Here is an 18,363-nt window from a genome sequence, read left to right as displayed (position 1 = left end):
GCGCACGCCTTGCAGGCTTTACACCAACAGACGGGTGTGTACTACATGTGCAGGTGACGGCGGAGTACCGGCGCCAGGCGGGCGCGCTGCGGGCGGGGGCGGCGGGCGGCGCGGGGGGCTTCGTCGACGGTCTGGCGCACGCCTTGCAGGCTTTACACCAACAGACGGGTGTGTACTACATGTGCAGGTGACGGCGGAGTACCGGCGCCAGGCGGGCGCGCTGCGGGCGGGGGCGGCGGGCGGCGCGGGGGGCTTCGTCGACGGTCTGGCGCACGCCTTGCAGGCTTTACACCAACAGACGGGTGTGTACTACATGTGCAGGTGACGGCGGAGTACCGGCGCCAGGCGGGCGCGCTGCGGGCGGGGGCGGCGGGCGGCGCGGGGGGCTTCGTCGACGGTCTGGCGCACGCCTTGCAGGCTTTACACCAACAGACGGGTGTGTACTACATGTGCAGGTGACGGCGGGCTACGGGCGCGCGGGGGGCTTCGTCGACGGTCTGGCGCACGCCTTGCAGGCTTTACACCAACAGACGGGTGTGTACTACATGTGCAGGTGACGGCGGAGTACCGGCGCCAGGCGGGCGCGCTGCGGGCGGGGGCGGCGGGCGGCGCGGGGGGCTTCGTCGACGGTCTGGCGCACGCCTTGCAGGCTTTACACCAACAGACGGGTGTGTACTACATGTGCAGGTGACGGCGGAGTACCGGCGCCAGGCGGGCGCGCTGCGGGCGGGGGCGGCGGGCGGCGCGGGGGGCTTCGTCGACGGTCTGGCGCACGCCTTGCAGGCTTTACACCAACAGACGGGTGTGTACTACATGTGCAGGTGACGGCGGAGTACCGGCGCCAGGCGGGCGCGCTGCGGGCGGGGGCGGCGGGCGGCGCGGGGGGCTTCGTCGACGGTCTGGCGCACGCCTTGCAGGCTTTACACCAACAGACGGGTGTGTACTACATGTGCAGGTGACGGCGGGCTACGGGCGCGCGGGGGGCTTCGTCGACGGTCTGGCGCACGCCTTGCAGGCTTTACACCAACAGACGGGTGTGTACTACATGTGCAGGTGACGGCGGAGTACCGGCGCCAGGCGGGCGCGCTGCGGGCGGGGGCGGCGGGCGGCGCGGGGGGCTTCGTCGACGGTCTGGCGCACGCCTTGCAGGCTTTACACCAACAGACGGGTGTGTACTACATGTGCAGGTGACGGCGGAGTACCGGCGCCAGGCGGGCGCGCTGCGGGCGGGGGCGGCGGGCGGCGCGGGGGGCTTCGTCGACGGTCTGGCGCACGCCTTGCAGGCTTTACACCAACAGACGGGTGTGTACTACATGTGCAGGTGACGGCGGGCTACGGGCGCGCGGGGGGCTTCGTCGACGGTCTGGCGCACGCCTTGCAGGCTTTACACCAACAGACGGGTGTGTACTACATGTGCAGGTGACGGCGGAGTACCGGCGCCAGGCGGGCGCGCTGCGGGCGGGGGCGGCGGGCGGCGCGGGGGGCTTCGTCGACGGTCTGGCGCACGCCTTGCAGGCTTTACACCAACAGACGGGTGTGTACTACATGTGCAGGTGACGGCGGAGTACCGGCGCCAGGCGGGCGCGCTGCGGGCGGGGGCGGCGGGCGGCGCGGGGGGCTTCGTCGACGGTCTGGCGCACGCCTTGCAGGCTTTACACCAACAGACGGGTGTGTACTACATGTGCAGGTGACGGCGGAGTACCGGCGCCAGGCGGGCGCGCTGCGGGCGGGGGCGGCGGGCGGCGCGGGGGGCTTCGTCGACGGTCTGGCGCACGCCTTGCAGGCTTTACACCAACAGACGGGTGTGTACTACATGTGCAGGTGACGGCGGAGTACCGGCGCCAGGCGGGCGCGCTGCGGGCGGGGGCGGCGGGCGGCGCGGGGGGCTTCGTCGACGGTCTGGCGCACGCCTTGCAGGCTTTACACCAACAGACGGGTGTGTACTACATGTGCAGGTGACGGCGGAGTACCGGCGCCAGGCGGGCGCGCTGCGGGCGGGGGCGGCGGGCGGCGCGGGGGGCTTCGTCGACGGTCTGGCGCACGCCTTGCAGGCTTTACACCAACAGACGGGTGTGTACTACATGTGCAGGTGACGGCGGAGTACCGGCGCCAGGCGGGCGCGCTGCGGGCGGGGGCGGCGGGCGGCGCGGGGGGCTTCGTCGACGGTCTGGCGCACGCCTTGCAGGCTTTACACCAACAGACGGGTGTGTACTACATGTGCAGGTGACGGCGGGCTACGGGCGCGCGGGGGGCTTCGTCGACGGTCTGGCGCACGCCTTGCAGGCTTTACACCAACAGACGGGTGTGTACTACATGTGCAGGTGACGGCGGAGTACCGGCGCCAGGCGGGCGCGCTGCGGGCGGGGGCGGCGGGCGGCGCGGGGGGCTTCGTCGACGGTCTGGCGCACGCCTTGCAGGCTTTACACCAACAGACGGGTGTGTACTACATGTGCAGGTGACGGCGGAGTACCGGCGCCAGGCGGGCGCGCTGCGGGCGGGGGCGGCGGGCGGCGCGGGGGGCTTCGTCGACGGTCTGGCGCACGCCTTGCAGGCTTTACACCAACAGACGGGTGTGTACTACATGTGCAGGTGACGGCGGAGTACCGGCGCCAGGCGGGCGCGCTGCGGGCGGGGGCGGCGGGCGGCGCGGGGGGCTTCGTCGACGGTCTGGCGCACGCCTTGCAGGCTTTACACCAACAGACGGGTGTGTACTACATGTGCAGGTGACGGCGGAGTACCGGCGCCAGGCGGGCGCGCTGCGGGCGGGGGCGGCGGGCGGCGCGGGGGGCTTCGTCGACGGTCTGGCGCACGCCTTGCAGGCTTTACACCAACAGACGGGTGTGTACTACATGTGCAGGTGACGGCGGAGTACCGGCGCCAGGCGGGCGCGCTGCGGGCGGGGGCGGCGGGCGGCGCGGGGGGCTTCGTCGACGGTCTGGCGCACGCCTTGCAGGCTTTACACCAACAGACGGGTGTGTACTACATGTGCAGGTGACGGTGATTGTTATTTAACCGCTCATGGTAATATTGACAACCGAGCGTGCGAAAGATTCGAGTAACGAGTGATTCGAAAAGTGGAACAAGGGTTAAATAAATTTTGCTACCGATTGAAACGACATTTTTCACCACACCAATGCGAGGAAAATTCTAACTGTAAAATATAATACAAAATTAAATCTAAATGAACGTTGAACATTTTTTATTCAAAATCGTCATTTAAAAGTCAATTCTACCAGCCAACATATAAGGAAACAACTCATAGGTTTCATCAGATTACATGGCTCCCAGTGACGTAACTAGGGGGGGGGGCAGAGGGGGCAAGTGCCCCGGGCGCCATCCAAGGGGGGGGGGGGGGCGCCAAAATTAGGCCAAGCAATAAGAAGGTATAGAGGGAAATGCTAGGATCACAGTTTTTAACTTCGTAGCTTTGTTTGGACTAGTTAGAAGATGAACATATCAAAAGTCTAACTTGACTGAATAAAACTTGTAACAAATTGAATTTCTTTTTATTTTGTATAAGTGGCCAAGTTGCTTAGACGCATAGTTTCCGAGATATAATCGAAAAACCGAAAAATGGAACCTTCAAACCCCCCTCTCCCCCCCAACACCAGGGTTATGGCCGGGGACTTTTGATATGTTCACCTCCCAACTAGTCCAAACAAAGCTACGAAGTCAAAAATTGTGTTCCAAGCATTTCCCTCTATACCTTTTTTTGGGCATTTATTTCCTGGCCTAAATGGGCAAAAGGCAGTAGCAGGAAAACTTTTGTTAGTCGTCAGGGGGCGCAAATCTGGTGACTGCCCCGGGCACCATATCTTCCAGCTACGCTCCTATTGGCTCCTCTCTCTCTGGTTGGTCCCTCATGCTTGAGGGTCGTGGTAGTATCAGGGTTGCATTTGGAGCGAATGAGATGATCTACCTCCATAGGTTTCTGTCCAACGCGTTTTTGACGACCGTGTCTCCACATGTGGATAAAATATAACTTTCTCATCAGTTTTTAGGGTTCCGTACTCCAAAAGGAAAAACCGGAACCCTTATAGGATCACTCGTGCGTCTGTCCTGTCTGTCTGTCCGTCTGTCACAGCCCATTTTCTCCAAAACTACTGGACCAATTAAGTTGAAATTTGATACACTTATGTAAGTTTGTGACTCAAAGACGGACATGTAACGTAAACAAATGAATTTTCAACATCGGGGCCAGTTTTAGGGGGGTAAATGGGAAAATTAAAAAATAACGTTTTTCAAACTATATCGTGTTACATATCAAATAAAAGAGCTCATTTTGAGAATCGCAAATATATTATTTTTGTAATTTTAAAATAAATAGTTCAGAAGTTTTTTTAAGAAAATAGCTAAAAAATGACCAGAAAAATAGTTCTTTATCTATAGATGACAGGAAAACCTATTAGAAATGTGCAGTCAAGCGTGAGTCGGACTTAATTACTTAGTTTTTGATGAGACCCTACGGGTTTTTAAAAACTTACGTTTCACATAAAAAATGCAGTGTTAAAAATTGTGTAATGTATGGAACCCTTGGAACGCCAGTTCGACTCGCACTTGGCCGGTTTTTGAACAATCGAGAGAGCCTTTACCAGTGTGATAAATAAATATGTTTTAATTTGCAGATAGCTACACGACGAGTAGCACAAGCAGCATGGAACAAGATAAAAAGAAGTTGGAAGAGCTCGCACAAAGAATTGTTGAAACTACTAAAGAGGTATGGACACAGAGCGGACACGCTATACATCAAAAATCACTTGACCCATGTGTTAACGGCACGTCTGTACACGCGGCACGCGTCATTGTGTGAGTAAGTTGCTTAAAAATAGTACTGAGCGGTCGGCAAACGGCCGTCAATCTGCTGTCGCGGGGCGAGGTAATTCGAGTCGGGGCGGGGCCGTTCTCTATGATAATGCTATTACTTTTTACTTAGGTACTTATGTTGCGAATGCAACTTTTTATGTGTATAATGCAGTAGCAAAACGCAGCCGTCGGGCTCGCTTACTATGCGGAGGCTTATTAAAATGCACCAATAGGAGCGCTCCACATAACCTGTAATTAGAGGCACCTAAATTTAGACTACCATTTTAACATTCAAAATTAGCTTAACCACTTTCGCATCAGCCTCCATACTGTTACCACCACTTCTACACCTTTAACCCTTGAATGCATAGTGATGTATGTATGTACACAACAAAAAACATATAATTTTATGCATAATTAGGTAAAATCTATTTGGTCCTGTATATTATTTTGATCGTAAATTAATACACTTTCCGTCGTTTTATTGAAATTTGCGCAGTATTTAAGTTTAAAAAAATTACATTTCTTTTAACACGAAATGGCGGAAAATTGGGAAAATTTAATGATTTTTAATATGTAATTTAGGCGGTTTTTTCGGGGTTTGTAATTATTTATATTTAAAATCTTTATTATAGGTATATTACAAACAGAGATGGGCATTAATCGATTAATCTTTTAGTTAACTAATCAATCGATTAAAAATATCAATCGTCATTTTTTAATCGCGATTAATTTAGTTGCGATTAAATTAGTTGTGAGAATGTTCGACTAACAACTAAATTAGTTTTAGTTTCAATCGACTAAATTTCACGATTAAATCTATATTAAAACTACGTAGTCGCCCGTTTTTGCATTTTTTATCTTGCAATATGTAACTACAAGTACGTATGTATGTAACATACGGAGGTACTCGTATGTTGTAACTATGTTAGTTTGGGTAGAATTTTGCGACTTATTTTGAAGCAAATATCTTCATCCGATTGAGCTAAAATTATGTATACACGTTTAATTTGAAATGCTTGAATGACAATGCAAATAATGCCATAATATTATTATAAAGATATATTGGTAAATAACGACAAATAGCGAAAAACTGCATTGTTTACAAATCGCAAACAATAAAGTAGGTTGGTGCATTATTAATACTTTGAATTATACTGAGTAAATCTTAGACATAGAAACTATCAATATTTTGCTGTCTTGACAATAGTAAAACTCTTTTTAGTGTCACGCGGTGACAAAACAATGGGATAACCCTACTTACCTGGAACTGGAAGTTGTTTGTTGCATTTTGGTGCAAGTGCCGACGCATCCTCTAAAAATAACACGTTCTATTGAATGACACATCTGCATGTTGTTTATTATCTACGCGGTCTATTTTGTTTTCAACGTGTGGCAACTTACTTACTTTAGTAGCAAAATAATAGTGAGAACAGATCTCACTCCTTAGAAACGGTCAAAATATCGTAAGTAATCCGTTAAGATGTCCTAATCAGTCTGTCAACATAGCAATACCGAGGTATTCTATTCAATTTGCTTCTAACATTAGTCGCGAGAAAATAGTCTAACTAATTAGTCGATTACAAAATGTAGTTGTCCGAAATCAATCGGTTGTATAGAGTGCAACTAAATTAGTTGCACTCTATACAACTAAGATTGATCAATCGTCGTTTTCAATCGTCAGTCGCAATTAATTTTTGTAATTTTAATCGTTAGTCGATTACATTTTGCCCATCTCTGATTACAAATAGTATAAATTTCTAATGGTAGTAAGATTTTTAATATCTTTTACCAATAATTGTATAAATTTACATAAATTATTATTTACCCTATGTAAATTCTAATACTGGTTAAGCAGTGAAAATCGATGTTTTAATTTATATTTTTATTTTTCCTAGAATCAGTAAACAATTATGTAAGACATATATTAATTTCAGGCAAAAAGAAAAAATCATGCATTTAAGGGTTAACCGTTTACGTCGACTGTACCTTTTAAAGTAACCAGCACCTATTGATTATAAGTTTACTTCAAATCGAAGTCTTTTTATTTGTCGTCGTTTCTTCCGTTTGCACTATTTCAAGTAGTTTGGTAGGGTTGATTTTATTATGACATGGTATTTGAAACCAGAGTTTAACAGTGTCAGCCGGAACCTATTGAATTTCGTCAGTACGATTGATACCTGTGATTTTCCGATTTCAGACGTCATCAACGTCCAACAACCGGTACGAGAGTTTCGCGAACATGTTATCTCTCGCTCGGCAAGAGCTGACGACGGGCCCGACCACGCTGTGCTCGTGGTTCCGCGCCGCGCTGCGGACTTGTCTCCGGCGCGCCGCCGCCGGCCAGCAGCGCGTCGCCGAGCGCACCGCCCCGCGCGCCATCGAGGGACTGGTGCAGGGATGGGTGAGGAATATTCACTTATGCTATTAGCACGGGCATACAGTAACTTATACAAGAGCTGACGACGGGCCCGACCACGCTGTGCTCGTGGTTCCGCGCCGCGCTGCGGACTTGTCTCCGGCGCGCCGCCGCCGGCCAGCAGCGCGTCGCCGAGCGCACCGCCCCGCGCGCCATCGAGGGACTGGTGCAGGGATGGGTGAGGAATATTCACTTATGCTATTAGCACGGGCATACAGTAACTTATACAAGAGCTGACGACGGGCCCGACCACGCTGTGCTCGTGGTTCCGCGCCGCGCTGCGGACTTGTCTCCGGCGCGCCGCCGCCGGCCAGCAGCGCGTCGCCGAGCGCACCGCCCCGCGCGCCATCGAGGGACTGGTGCAGGGATGGGTGAGGAATATTCACTTATGCTATTAGCACGGGCATACAGTAACTTATACAAGAGCTGACGACGGGCCCGACCACGCTGTGCTCGTGGTTCCGCGCCGCGCTGCGGACTTGTCTCCGGCGCGCCGCCGCCGGCCAGCAGCGCGTCGCCGAGCGCACCGCCCCGCGCGCCATCGAGGGACTGGTGCAGGGATGGGTGAGGAATATTCACTTATGCTATTAGCACGGGCATACAGTAACTTATACAAGAGCTGACGACGGGCCCGACCACGCTGTGCTCGTGGTTCCGCGCCGCGCTGCGGACTTGTCTCCGGCGCGCCGCCGCCGGCCAGCAGCGCGTCGCCGAGCGCACCGCCCCGCGCGCCATCGAGGGACTGGTGCAGGGATGGGTGAGGAATATTCACTTATGCTATTAGCACGGGCATACAGTAACTTATACAAGAGCTGACGACGGGCCCGACCACGCTGTGCTCGTGGTTCCGCGCCGCGCTGCGGACTTGTCTCCGGCGCGCCGCCGCCGGCCAGCAGCGCGTCGCCGAGCGCACCGCCCCGCGCGCCATCGAGGGACTGGTGCAGGGATGGGTGAGGAATATTCACTTATGCTATTAGCACGGGCATACAGTAACTTATACAAGAGCTGACGACGGGCCCGACCACGCTGTGCTCGTGGTTCCGCGCCGCGCTGCGGACTTGTCTCCGGCGCGCCGCCGCCGGCCAGCAGCGCGTCGCCGAGCGCACCGCCCCGCGCGCCATCGAGGGACTGGTGCAGGGATGGGTGAGGAATATTCACTTATGCTATTAGCACGGGCATACAGTAACTTATACAAGAGCTGACGACGGGCCCGACCACGCTGTGCTCGTGGTTCCGCGCCGCGCTGCGGACTTGTCTCCGGCGCGCCGCCGCCGGCCAGCAGCGCGTCGCCGAGCGCACCGCCCCGCGCGCCATCGAGGGACTGGTGCAGGGATGGGTGAGGAATATTCACTTATGCTATTAGCACGGGCATACAGTAACTTATACAAGAGCTGACGACGGGCCCGACCACGCTGTGCTCGTGGTTCCGCGCCGCGCTGCGGACTTGTCTCCGGCGCGCCGCCGCCGGCCAGCAGCGCGTCGCCGAGCGCACCGCCCCGCGCGCCATCGAGGGACTGGTGCAGGGATGGGTGAGGAATATTCACTTATGCTATTAGCACGGGCATACAGTAACTTATACAAGAGCTGACGACGGGCCCGACCACGCTGTGCTCGTGGTTCCGCGCCGCGCTGCGGACTTGTCTCCGGCGCGCCGCCGCCGGCCAGCAGCGCGTCGCCGAGCGCACCGCCCCGCGCGCCATCGAGGGACTGGTGCAGGGATGGGTGAGGAATATTCACTTATGCTATTAGCACGGGCATACAGTAACTTATACAAGAGCTGACGACGGGCCCGACCACGCTGTGCTCGTGGTTCCGCGCCGCGCTGCGGACTTGTCTCCGGCGCGCCGCCGCCGGCCAGCAGCGCGTCGCCGAGCGCACCGCCCCGCGCGCCATCGAGGGACTGGTGCAGGGATGGGTGAGGAATATTCACTTATGCTATTAGCACGGGCATACAGTAACTTATACTAGAGCGGTACTGTCATAGCAAAGATAGATATAACTCCGTAATAGATGGATACAGTCTAAGGAAAAAACGTGCCTCGAAAATCACGAAAATTTGATTCTCGATCAGAGGGCGCCACTAGTTTTGGCCTACACTCGTATAGAGGGCGTTGACGGTTTCGTTTGTTATTTATAATTTTAACGCATATCAGTGAAAGAACATGGGTCAAAATCATAAAAATAATTAATGCAAATTAAAAAAATCATTTATCCATATTTAAATACATTTTATCGTATTTTTATAAATATTTATTTTTAGTTTTAAAGTGTGTCGACAGATGGCAGTGAATTTACTGGGGTTACAAAATTTACTATGACAGTACCGCTGTTTAGGAATATGTTCTTTCATATAGCAACATTGTATGTCAAATTTACATTCTTTTCATTCTACCGGATATCCGTCATTCAAACCCCATTCAGTCACCTTTAGATAAAAACTTCACTTCGACAATTACCATAATGGCCGCCTGAACGCGCCTCCTCGTTGAATTCATTTAAATTAAAGATATCAGCTGTTTCTGCCTTAAGCATTCCATATTTTCATAAGTGGACAGTGACAGACATAAACTGAGAGAAAGAAAAGAAGAACACAAAAGAAGAAAGAAGAAAGCGGGCCCGTCAACGCGGGATTATCAGGTTATTTTCTCTCACGACAAGGTACTGTCTCTTAAAACCCTAATTTTCGAGCCCATTTTACATTCTGTTCCTAACATAGAATTTGGTCCATTCGAGCCACGGATTCTTTAACATTCATTTAGTAGAACCGGACATTTTCATTTCGTGCGGTCGGCCATTTATTGTCAAGTCATTTTTCTGCAAGTTTGCATATTTGTCGTAACTAATTTCTAAGTAAGTTACTGCCTGTACACGGTACATTTATTTCTGCAAGATTGCATTTGTCGTACTTTAAAGTCTTAAAGTAATTGTCTATCCTCGTTACGTGGATATTTTGTTGAAAGTGACTGCATGTGTTGCATTATTCTTACGGAAGTAATTTAGTAATTTGTCTACGTGTAACGTATTAACGTATATCATAGTTTGTCTTAAACGTTAAAGAAATACTTATACGTTTTTATACGTTTAATTGTCCGCTTTGCATTTTGTTAGTTACGTTTTACAAATTTGAAGGTGGGTTCACAATCATTCGTTTCGTCAGTGTTGGTAGCAAGATAAGGCTGGTTTACACGCTCACAATCTGTGGGGCGTTTTTAAAATCGTTCATAGTCCGTACAGTGCAAACGCACCTTAATTTTATTCTATGCTCGTCAACGAAGTGAAGTCGTTCGAGAACTGTCACTTCAGTCTGTATCGCGTTTCATTTTGAGGTTATTCGCAAAACAAAGCCGCAGCTTTGTTTTTGTGTAGTTTGTTAGTTTTTGAAGAAAAATGAGTGCAGATATTCGGTACAAATTGGCCAAGACACAAATAGATATTTTATACAATTCAGCGCAGAGCGCAAACGAGAATAAAACGAGGTTGGTGGAATTTCGGACCCGATACAGTGATATAACTCCAATTAAGAACGACTTTAAAGAAAGTTATGTTGCTGTGGAGGCGGGGAAACGTGCCGGTTTCGACGCAGAGAAACACCAGCTGGAATTCTTGGAATATGACTCAAAATTGAACAGTGTAAGTGTTATTTATACTCAATTATGCCCGGCAGATCCCCCATCGTCGTCGAATTTAGGTAATACACAATGTTACACGCCGGAAATTCCACTGCCACGTATTTCACTTCCGTCATTTACAGGAGATGTCACCAAGTGGACTAATTTCATAAATATTTTCAAAAGTATAGTCGACGAAAATGCTACCATAAAACCTGTGAGAAAATTACATTATCTGATATCGTGTTTATCGGGTGAACCCCTAGATTTAGTAAAACATTTGCCGCTCACTGATCCGAACTATGATGTTGCACTGACACTGTTGGAGAATCGATTCTCCAATATACGACTTATTGCCGATATGCATTTGGAGGCGATAATGTCACTCCCTGTTATTGTGAATTTGAAAAATGAACTGCGACCATTCTTAAATACTTTTAATGAACATTTAGCTGCGCTTCAAGCCTTGAAGTTTAAACCTGACGAATGGTCGTTTATACTCCTCCATGTGTTATCAAAAAAGCTGCCTATTGATGTGCGCAGTAAATTTGAATTAAGTTTGACTGGTTCAGATATTCCTAAATATTCTGAACTTATTGCTTTCTTGGAATGTCAATGTAAGGCATTAGAAATGTCTATCGCATTGAAGGCAACTGTTAGCGGGTCAAATAAACAAGCTGTGATGAAACCTCTGCCTAATCGCAATGCCAAAATGGTAATGCATGTCCAAGAAGGCAATAAGGAAATAAATTGTCGCTATTGTAATTTGGATCATTACATGTATATGTGCAATAAATTCAAGACTTTGAATATTGACCAGCGTAGAGATTTTCTGAAATCTAAAAATTTGTGTTTTAACTGTTTTGGTACTCATAAGTATCATGAATGTAGTTCTTTGCATAAATGTAAGTTGTGTCGAGCTAAACACCACACTTTAATCTGTCCGTCTTCGGCAACTGACAGTTGCCCACCTGCGGTTAAGTCTGCTGTTGTCATGGCTGAAGTGATTGAGCCTTCACATCCAGAAGGTGATCCAGAACCTAGTAGCATTACCAGTGTTAATAATGCTACAATGAAGTCCTTTTTGGTAAAGGATACTAAGCCGACTTTGCCAAATGTGGTGTTAGCTACGGCCATGGGTCTTGCTGGGAACGGAGATGGACACTTTCAACCTGTTCGCTTGTTTATAGACCCTGGTGCGGAGGTTTCTATCATCTCAGAGGAGTGTGTTCGAAGACTTCAACTGAAACACAACCATCAACCTGTGGCTATCTACGGAGTAGGGCCCAGTGTGCCTCATCGGTCTCATGGAATGACCACTGTGTTTTTAAAGTCCACGACTTCTGACAAGCCGTTGCTGACTGTTTCGGCTGTCATTTTAAAGTATGCTACTGGCAACCTGCCCAGTGTCTCCCTGTCTGCGGACATAAAGTCAAATTATCAAGGCCTACAGTTGGCTGATAATGAGTTTTTCCTGTCTAAGCCTATAGACATTTTGTTAGGTGGTGATGTCTACAATGACATTTACTGCGGTGAGAAGGTGTGGCCTTCTACTGATGTACCGGCGGCTTACCGAACCATCTTTGGTTGGGTAATAATTGGTAAATCCTTACAGGCTACCAATTCGGTTCCTCATCTGTCATCTCATCATGTGGCATTAGATGATTGTCTGACTAGATTCTGGGAAATTGAACAAATTCCCGAATCTATACTTCCTGATCCCGAGGATCAAATTATTGAGGATCATTTTTTAAATAATGTTTCGCGGGACAATGAAAACCGTTTTATTGTCCGTCTGCCCTTTAAGGGAAATCAAAGTGAGTTGGGTGAGAGTCGTGAATTGGCCACTCGGAGGCTTTTGAGTCTTGAGAGGAGATTTAAAAGAGATCCTATGCTCCGGGCAGAATATAGTAAGGTATTTCAAGAATACCTGGACGAGAATCATATGGAGCCTGTCTTTGACCCTCCGGGTAGTGGAAAATATTACCTTAGCCACCATGCTGTAATAAAAGAGTCTTCATCCACCACAAAGTGTAGGCCAGTTTTCGATGCGTCTATGCCCTCCTCTACGGGCGTGTCTTTGAATAACATTCTGCACGTTGGTCCCAAACTTCAGCGGAACATAGTAGACGTACTTACACGTTTTCGCCTTCAGCCTGTCGCATTCACTTGTGACATCAAGGGTATGTACAGACAGGTACTTGTGCACCCGGACGATCGTGACTATCAAAGAATTCTCTGGCGTCAACACACTGATGATCCCATCGAAGAATTTCGTTTGAGGACGGTCACGTTCGGAGTCTCCTCAAGTCCGTTCCTCGCTATGAGGTGCATCTTGAGATTGGCGGAGGAAGCAAGTCGCTAGTGAAATTTTGTCAGATCAAATTTTTGTTGATGACATAGTGACAGGAGCTTCTGATCTGAACACAGCTCGAACGGTGAGAGCTGAGCTCATCGATCTCCTAAGTCAAGGGTGTTTCGAATTGCGAAAGTGGTCGAGCAATAGCAATGAATTTTTATCTGACTTGCCTGACGACGTCCGTGAAGGACCGTTGTCATTTGAACCTCAAAATGAAGGGTCCGTAAAGGTACTCGGTGTGAAATGGAACCCTACTGCTGATGTGTTCATGTATCATAGCAGAATTACCAACACTGGGATGACAAAACGTGCCGTGCTTGCTAACATAGCTTGCATATACGACCCCTGTGGCTGGTTGATGCCAATTGTATTTAAGGCGAAGGCCTTCATGCAAAGGTTGTGGCTTTTAGGGATCGGCTGGGATGACCCCTTACCTGATGATGAACAGAATCAGTGGCTTGCTTTTATTGGGGAGTTCTCCAGCTTATCAGATATTAAACTAAGCAGATTTGTCTTGCCTACTGATGGCAGCAAATTTTCTCTTCACGCATTTTCAGATGCGTCACTTAAAGGTTACGCTGCTGTGGTCTACCTTCGTGTCGAGAGGATCAATGGTAAAGTGGAAGTCCACTTGCTGTTATCCAAGTCCAAAATTTCTTCCTTGAAACAGAAATTGACTATTCCACGTCTGGAGCTATGTGGAGCCCTCCTAGCGGCTAAACTTGTTAAACATGCTTCAGAACTGATTACTGTTGCCCATGACATTGTAATCTGGTGTGACTCGAGCATTGCATTGTCATGGATTCGCACACCCGTGTATCAGCTCAAAATGTTTGAGGGAAACCGAGTTTCTCAGATATTAGCTAACACGTCTCCTTCCTTCTGGAGGCATGTACCATCTTCAATGAATCCTGCAGATGCTGCCTCCCGAGGTTTGATGCCCTCGGAGCTTGGCGCACATCCTCTTTGGTGGCGCCCACCATGGCTCACGCAAGCGCCAGATACCTGGCCATCCGAAGATACCGTTGCGCGAAAAACGGTTTCTCCGGATCCTGAGGAAGAGGTAGTATCTACTGCCCACGTGAGCAAAGTCTCTTGTGAGGTAGATGCGACTGACTTCATGTCAAAATATAGTTCCCTTCACAAGCTCGTGAAAGTCCACGGGTACTGTCTTCGATTCGTTCATAATTTGAAGAATCCTACTTCAAAACGAGTGGGTCCATTGACTTGCGTCGAATGGCGTAACGCCCTATACTCGTTAATAAAAATTGTCCAAAGTTCAGTTTTCGCCACTGAAATAAGATTGGTGCAGCGAGGGTTACCTCACCGAACTAACCTTCGTAAACTGACCCCTTTCATTGACTCGGAGGGTTTCCTGCGGGTGTTAGGAAGATTGAAATACACGAACTTGTCCTCACAACGGAAACACCCAGTAATCCTTCCGAAATCACACCATTTAACGACCTTGTTGATAAATTATTATCACGATTTGTACATGCATGTGGGAACGCCCGTGCTGCTGTCGTTACTGCGTAAACAATTCTGGATTTTATCCGCTCGGACTGTCATTAAACGATTAATTCGTAAATGTCACAAATGCTTCAAAGCCAACCCGAAACCTGCCGACTATTTAATGGCTGATTTACCTCCATCAAGAGTCACGCCTTGTAGACCGTTTTCAAAGGTCGGAGTAGATTATGCCGGTCCGTTCTTAATAAAGACGTCTAAACAAAAACGTGCTCCAGTCACGAAGGCATATTTGTGTATATTTGTCTGCATGGTCACGAAGGCGTGCCATTTGGAATTGGTATCAGATCTCTCCACAGACTGTTTCTTAGCCTGTCTCACTCGGTTTATTAGCAGACGAGGATGGTGTACTGATGTCTTTTCTGATTGTGGAACCAATTTTGTCGGAGCTAAAAATCACCTAAAGGAACTTTATGCTTTCCTAAAACGGTGCACCGCGGATCCTGACGTGCTAAACTACTTCCTCAAACATCAACTCAAGTGGCATTTCAATCCCCCTTCTGCTCCGAGTATGGGAGGACTTTGGGAATCGACCGTTAGATCCTCTAAATTATTATTAAGACGTATTTTGGGTGAAACCGTGCTTACCTTTGAAGAATTAAGCAGCGTATTTTGTAAGCTGGAGTCGATTTTGAACTCGAGGCCTCTATGTCCTATTTCTGACGACGTTGATGAGATCGACGTATTAACACCAGCCCATTTTCTCATAGGAGATAGCATGGTGTCCTTACCAGAATATGATTTACAAACTGAAAAATGTACAGGTTATCTCGGTGGCAACTTCTTCAAAATTTAACTCAACAGTTTTGGCGTCGTTTCAATGTAGAATATTTGCATCATTTGCAAGGTCGTAATAAGTGGTTTAAACCATCGGAAAACCTAAAGGTAAATGACATCGTACTCATTATGAACGAGAACACAACTCCTTACTGTTGGAAGTTGGCTCGCATAGTTTCTTTGTCGCCAGGACGGGATGGCGTTGCACGCGTAGCCACTTTAAAGACTAGTACTGGCAATAATTTAGTTCGCCCTGTATCTAAACTTTGCCCTCTTCCTTACCAGCACTGATTGTAACATTAAATAAATTTCATACCTAGTTTTAAGGAATAACGTACTTGTCTTTAAGCTCTAGCGGATAATTTGCGTACTTGTGTTTTAAGAAATCTTAGAGATTTCTTCCCGGGCAGTATGTTTAGGAATATGTTCTTTCATATAGCAACATTGTATGTCAAATTTACATTCTTTTCATTCTACCGGATATCCGTCATTCAAACCCCATTCAGTCACCTTTAGATAAAAACTTCACTTCGACAATTACCATAATGGCCGCCTGAACGCGCCTCCTCGTTGAATTCATTTAAATTAAAGATATCAGCTGTTTCTGCCTTAAGCATTCCATATTTTCATAAGTGGACAGTGACAGACATAAACTGAGAGAAAGAAAAGAAGAACACAAAAGAAGAAAGAAGAAAGCGGGCCCGTCAACGCGGGATTATCAGGTTATTTTCTCTCACGACAAGGTACTGTCTCTTAAAACCCTAATTTTCGAGCCCATTTTACATTCTGTTCCTAACAACCGCTCTAGTATAAGTTATTCTATGGTCAGTCAGCGAATGTGATGATCAAGAGACTGACCGGTACAAGGTCGGGTGAGAAAACTCGTCTTATGTTGTTACCCAGTATTTATTATAGATAGATAGATAGATTCATTTATTAAGGACCAACTTGGAGATCATTTTGTGTTATATGTAATGCAATACAGATCGAATTATAATTTACATTATTTTTTTTCAGTTGAACGACAGCACGGAGCGCGTCGCATCTCTCCGCCGCTCTCACTCGTGCTACCACGACTCGGCTACCGAGGCGGAGGCGAGGCGCGTCGAGCTTCACAAGAGACAACGCGACGCTCGCAGGCAACGCGTGTTGAAAGCGAGCGGTAGAATTGATGCCGCTTTAACTGTAAGCTTTACATACTTATTTCAATATTTGTAAAATGACTAGCTTAACCGTGAACGACATCCGGGACAAATTAATTTCACCCTTTGACCGCCAAAGATGTCAACTGACGCGCGCGGCTACAGGTCAATATCAACCTTCGTGCATTAGATGAGATGGATGTCTTTCAAAATGTCAAATGCATAAAAATTTTGGGGGTTTCAAGCTGTTTTATCGGGAATTTTCACTCCTCATTCATAATTGTGGTAAATCTCTGTCCATCTTTGATTAATAAACAATAGATACTCGTATAGCTCAAAAAATGTTAATGATTTAAAAAAAACCGGCCAAGTGCGAGTCGACTCGCGCACGAAGGGTTCCGTACCATTACGGAAAAAAACAGCAAAAAAAATCACGTTTCTTGTATGGGAGCCCCATTTAAATATGTATATTATTCTGTTTTTAGTATTTGTTGTTATAGCGGCAACAGAAATACATCATCTGTGAAAATTTCAACTGTCTAGCTATCACGGTTCATGAGATACAGTCTGGTGACAGACAGACAGACAGACGGACAGACGAACAGCGGAGTCTCAGTAATAGGGTCCCGTTTTTACCCTTTGGGTACGGAACCCTAAAAAGGGCCAACTAAAATATATGCAAAGATAAACAGACTGAAAAAATGACACATTTAGACGTTAAAATACCTTTGTGTATATTAGAACATATTAATTTTATAAAAATAAGCATAGAAGAATTTTGAAATCTGTTTTTCTGGACCTACATCTACAGTGGCGCCAACTGGTGAGCACAAAAACGGTAGCCCTCATTAAAACAAAACCTTAAAAATAACATAAAATTAAGAAATTCACAACGAGGATTACTTTAACATCTATAATTAGACCAAAAGAGCTTACAGATAGCAGCAAGAAGACATAATTAATATAATGCCCGCCTACGTATAAAGTGTACATACCCGGACAAACTGCTTATGCGAAAAGAGTGGTATTGTCAAACCCTTCTCTAACCCTAAACAATTTTGATACTATCTTAAACCCTCATTATCACCTGCACCATTTACATATACAGTCACTAACTTCAAAGACGGATATAACTCCGTAATAGATGGATACAGTCTAAGGAAAAAACGTGCCTCGAAAATCAAGAAAATTTGATTCCCGTTCAAAGGGCGCTACTAGCTTTGGCCTACTGTCGTATAGATGGCGTTGACGGTTTCGTTTGTTATTTAACAATTTTAACGCATATCAGTGAAAGAACATGGGTCAAAATCATAAAAATAATTAATGCAAATAAAAAAAATCATTTATCCATATTATCGTATTTTTATAAATATTCATTTTTAGTTTTAAAGTGTGTCGACAGATGGCAGTGAATTTATTGGGGTTACAAAATTTACTATGACAGTACCGCTCTAGTATAAGTTACTCTATGCTAACTTGTACATCTTTTACAGCAACTACAAACCGAAAGATCTCAAATAGAAAATCGTCTCACCAAACAACTATCCGACATCGAACAAGAACGTAGGGAAAGCGAGGCTCGCTTAGAACGCTGGGCCGAAGAAGAAAGATTACGACTGGCCCGACACGTCGAGGCTGAGCGACTCGCGCTGTACGCCAGGCTAGAGAAGAGGATAGCTGATGTGGAAGAGGAAAAGAAGACTTTGGAGGAACGGGTCAGGAATATCG

The 18,363-nt window shown here is 47.7% G+C and overlaps 1 long non-coding RNA gene across 1 annotated transcript; it reads left to right on the top strand.

Annotated features, from left to right (window-relative positions):
* The first annotated feature begins 4,613 nt into the window (after positions 1-4,613).
* LOC134743584 (uncharacterized) lies at positions 4,614-18,359 on the top strand. Its single transcript, XR_010128034.1, has 4 exons — positions 4,614-4,717; positions 7,004-9,137; positions 16,511-16,678; positions 18,129-18,359. It is a non-coding gene; the product is annotated as an uncharacterized LOC134743584 (long non-coding RNA).
* The last annotated feature ends 4 nt before the right edge of the window (positions 18,360-18,363 follow it).

The sequence above is a fragment of the Cydia strobilella genome, chromosome 1, assembly GCF_947568885.1.
Source record: "Cydia strobilella chromosome 1, ilCydStro3.1, whole genome shotgun sequence".
In the NCBI taxonomy this organism is placed as follows: Eukaryota; Metazoa; Arthropoda; class Insecta; order Lepidoptera; family Tortricidae; genus Cydia; species Cydia strobilella.
Note: the sequence above shows the minus strand (reverse complement) of the source record. Positions and strands in the feature narration are given on the sequence as shown.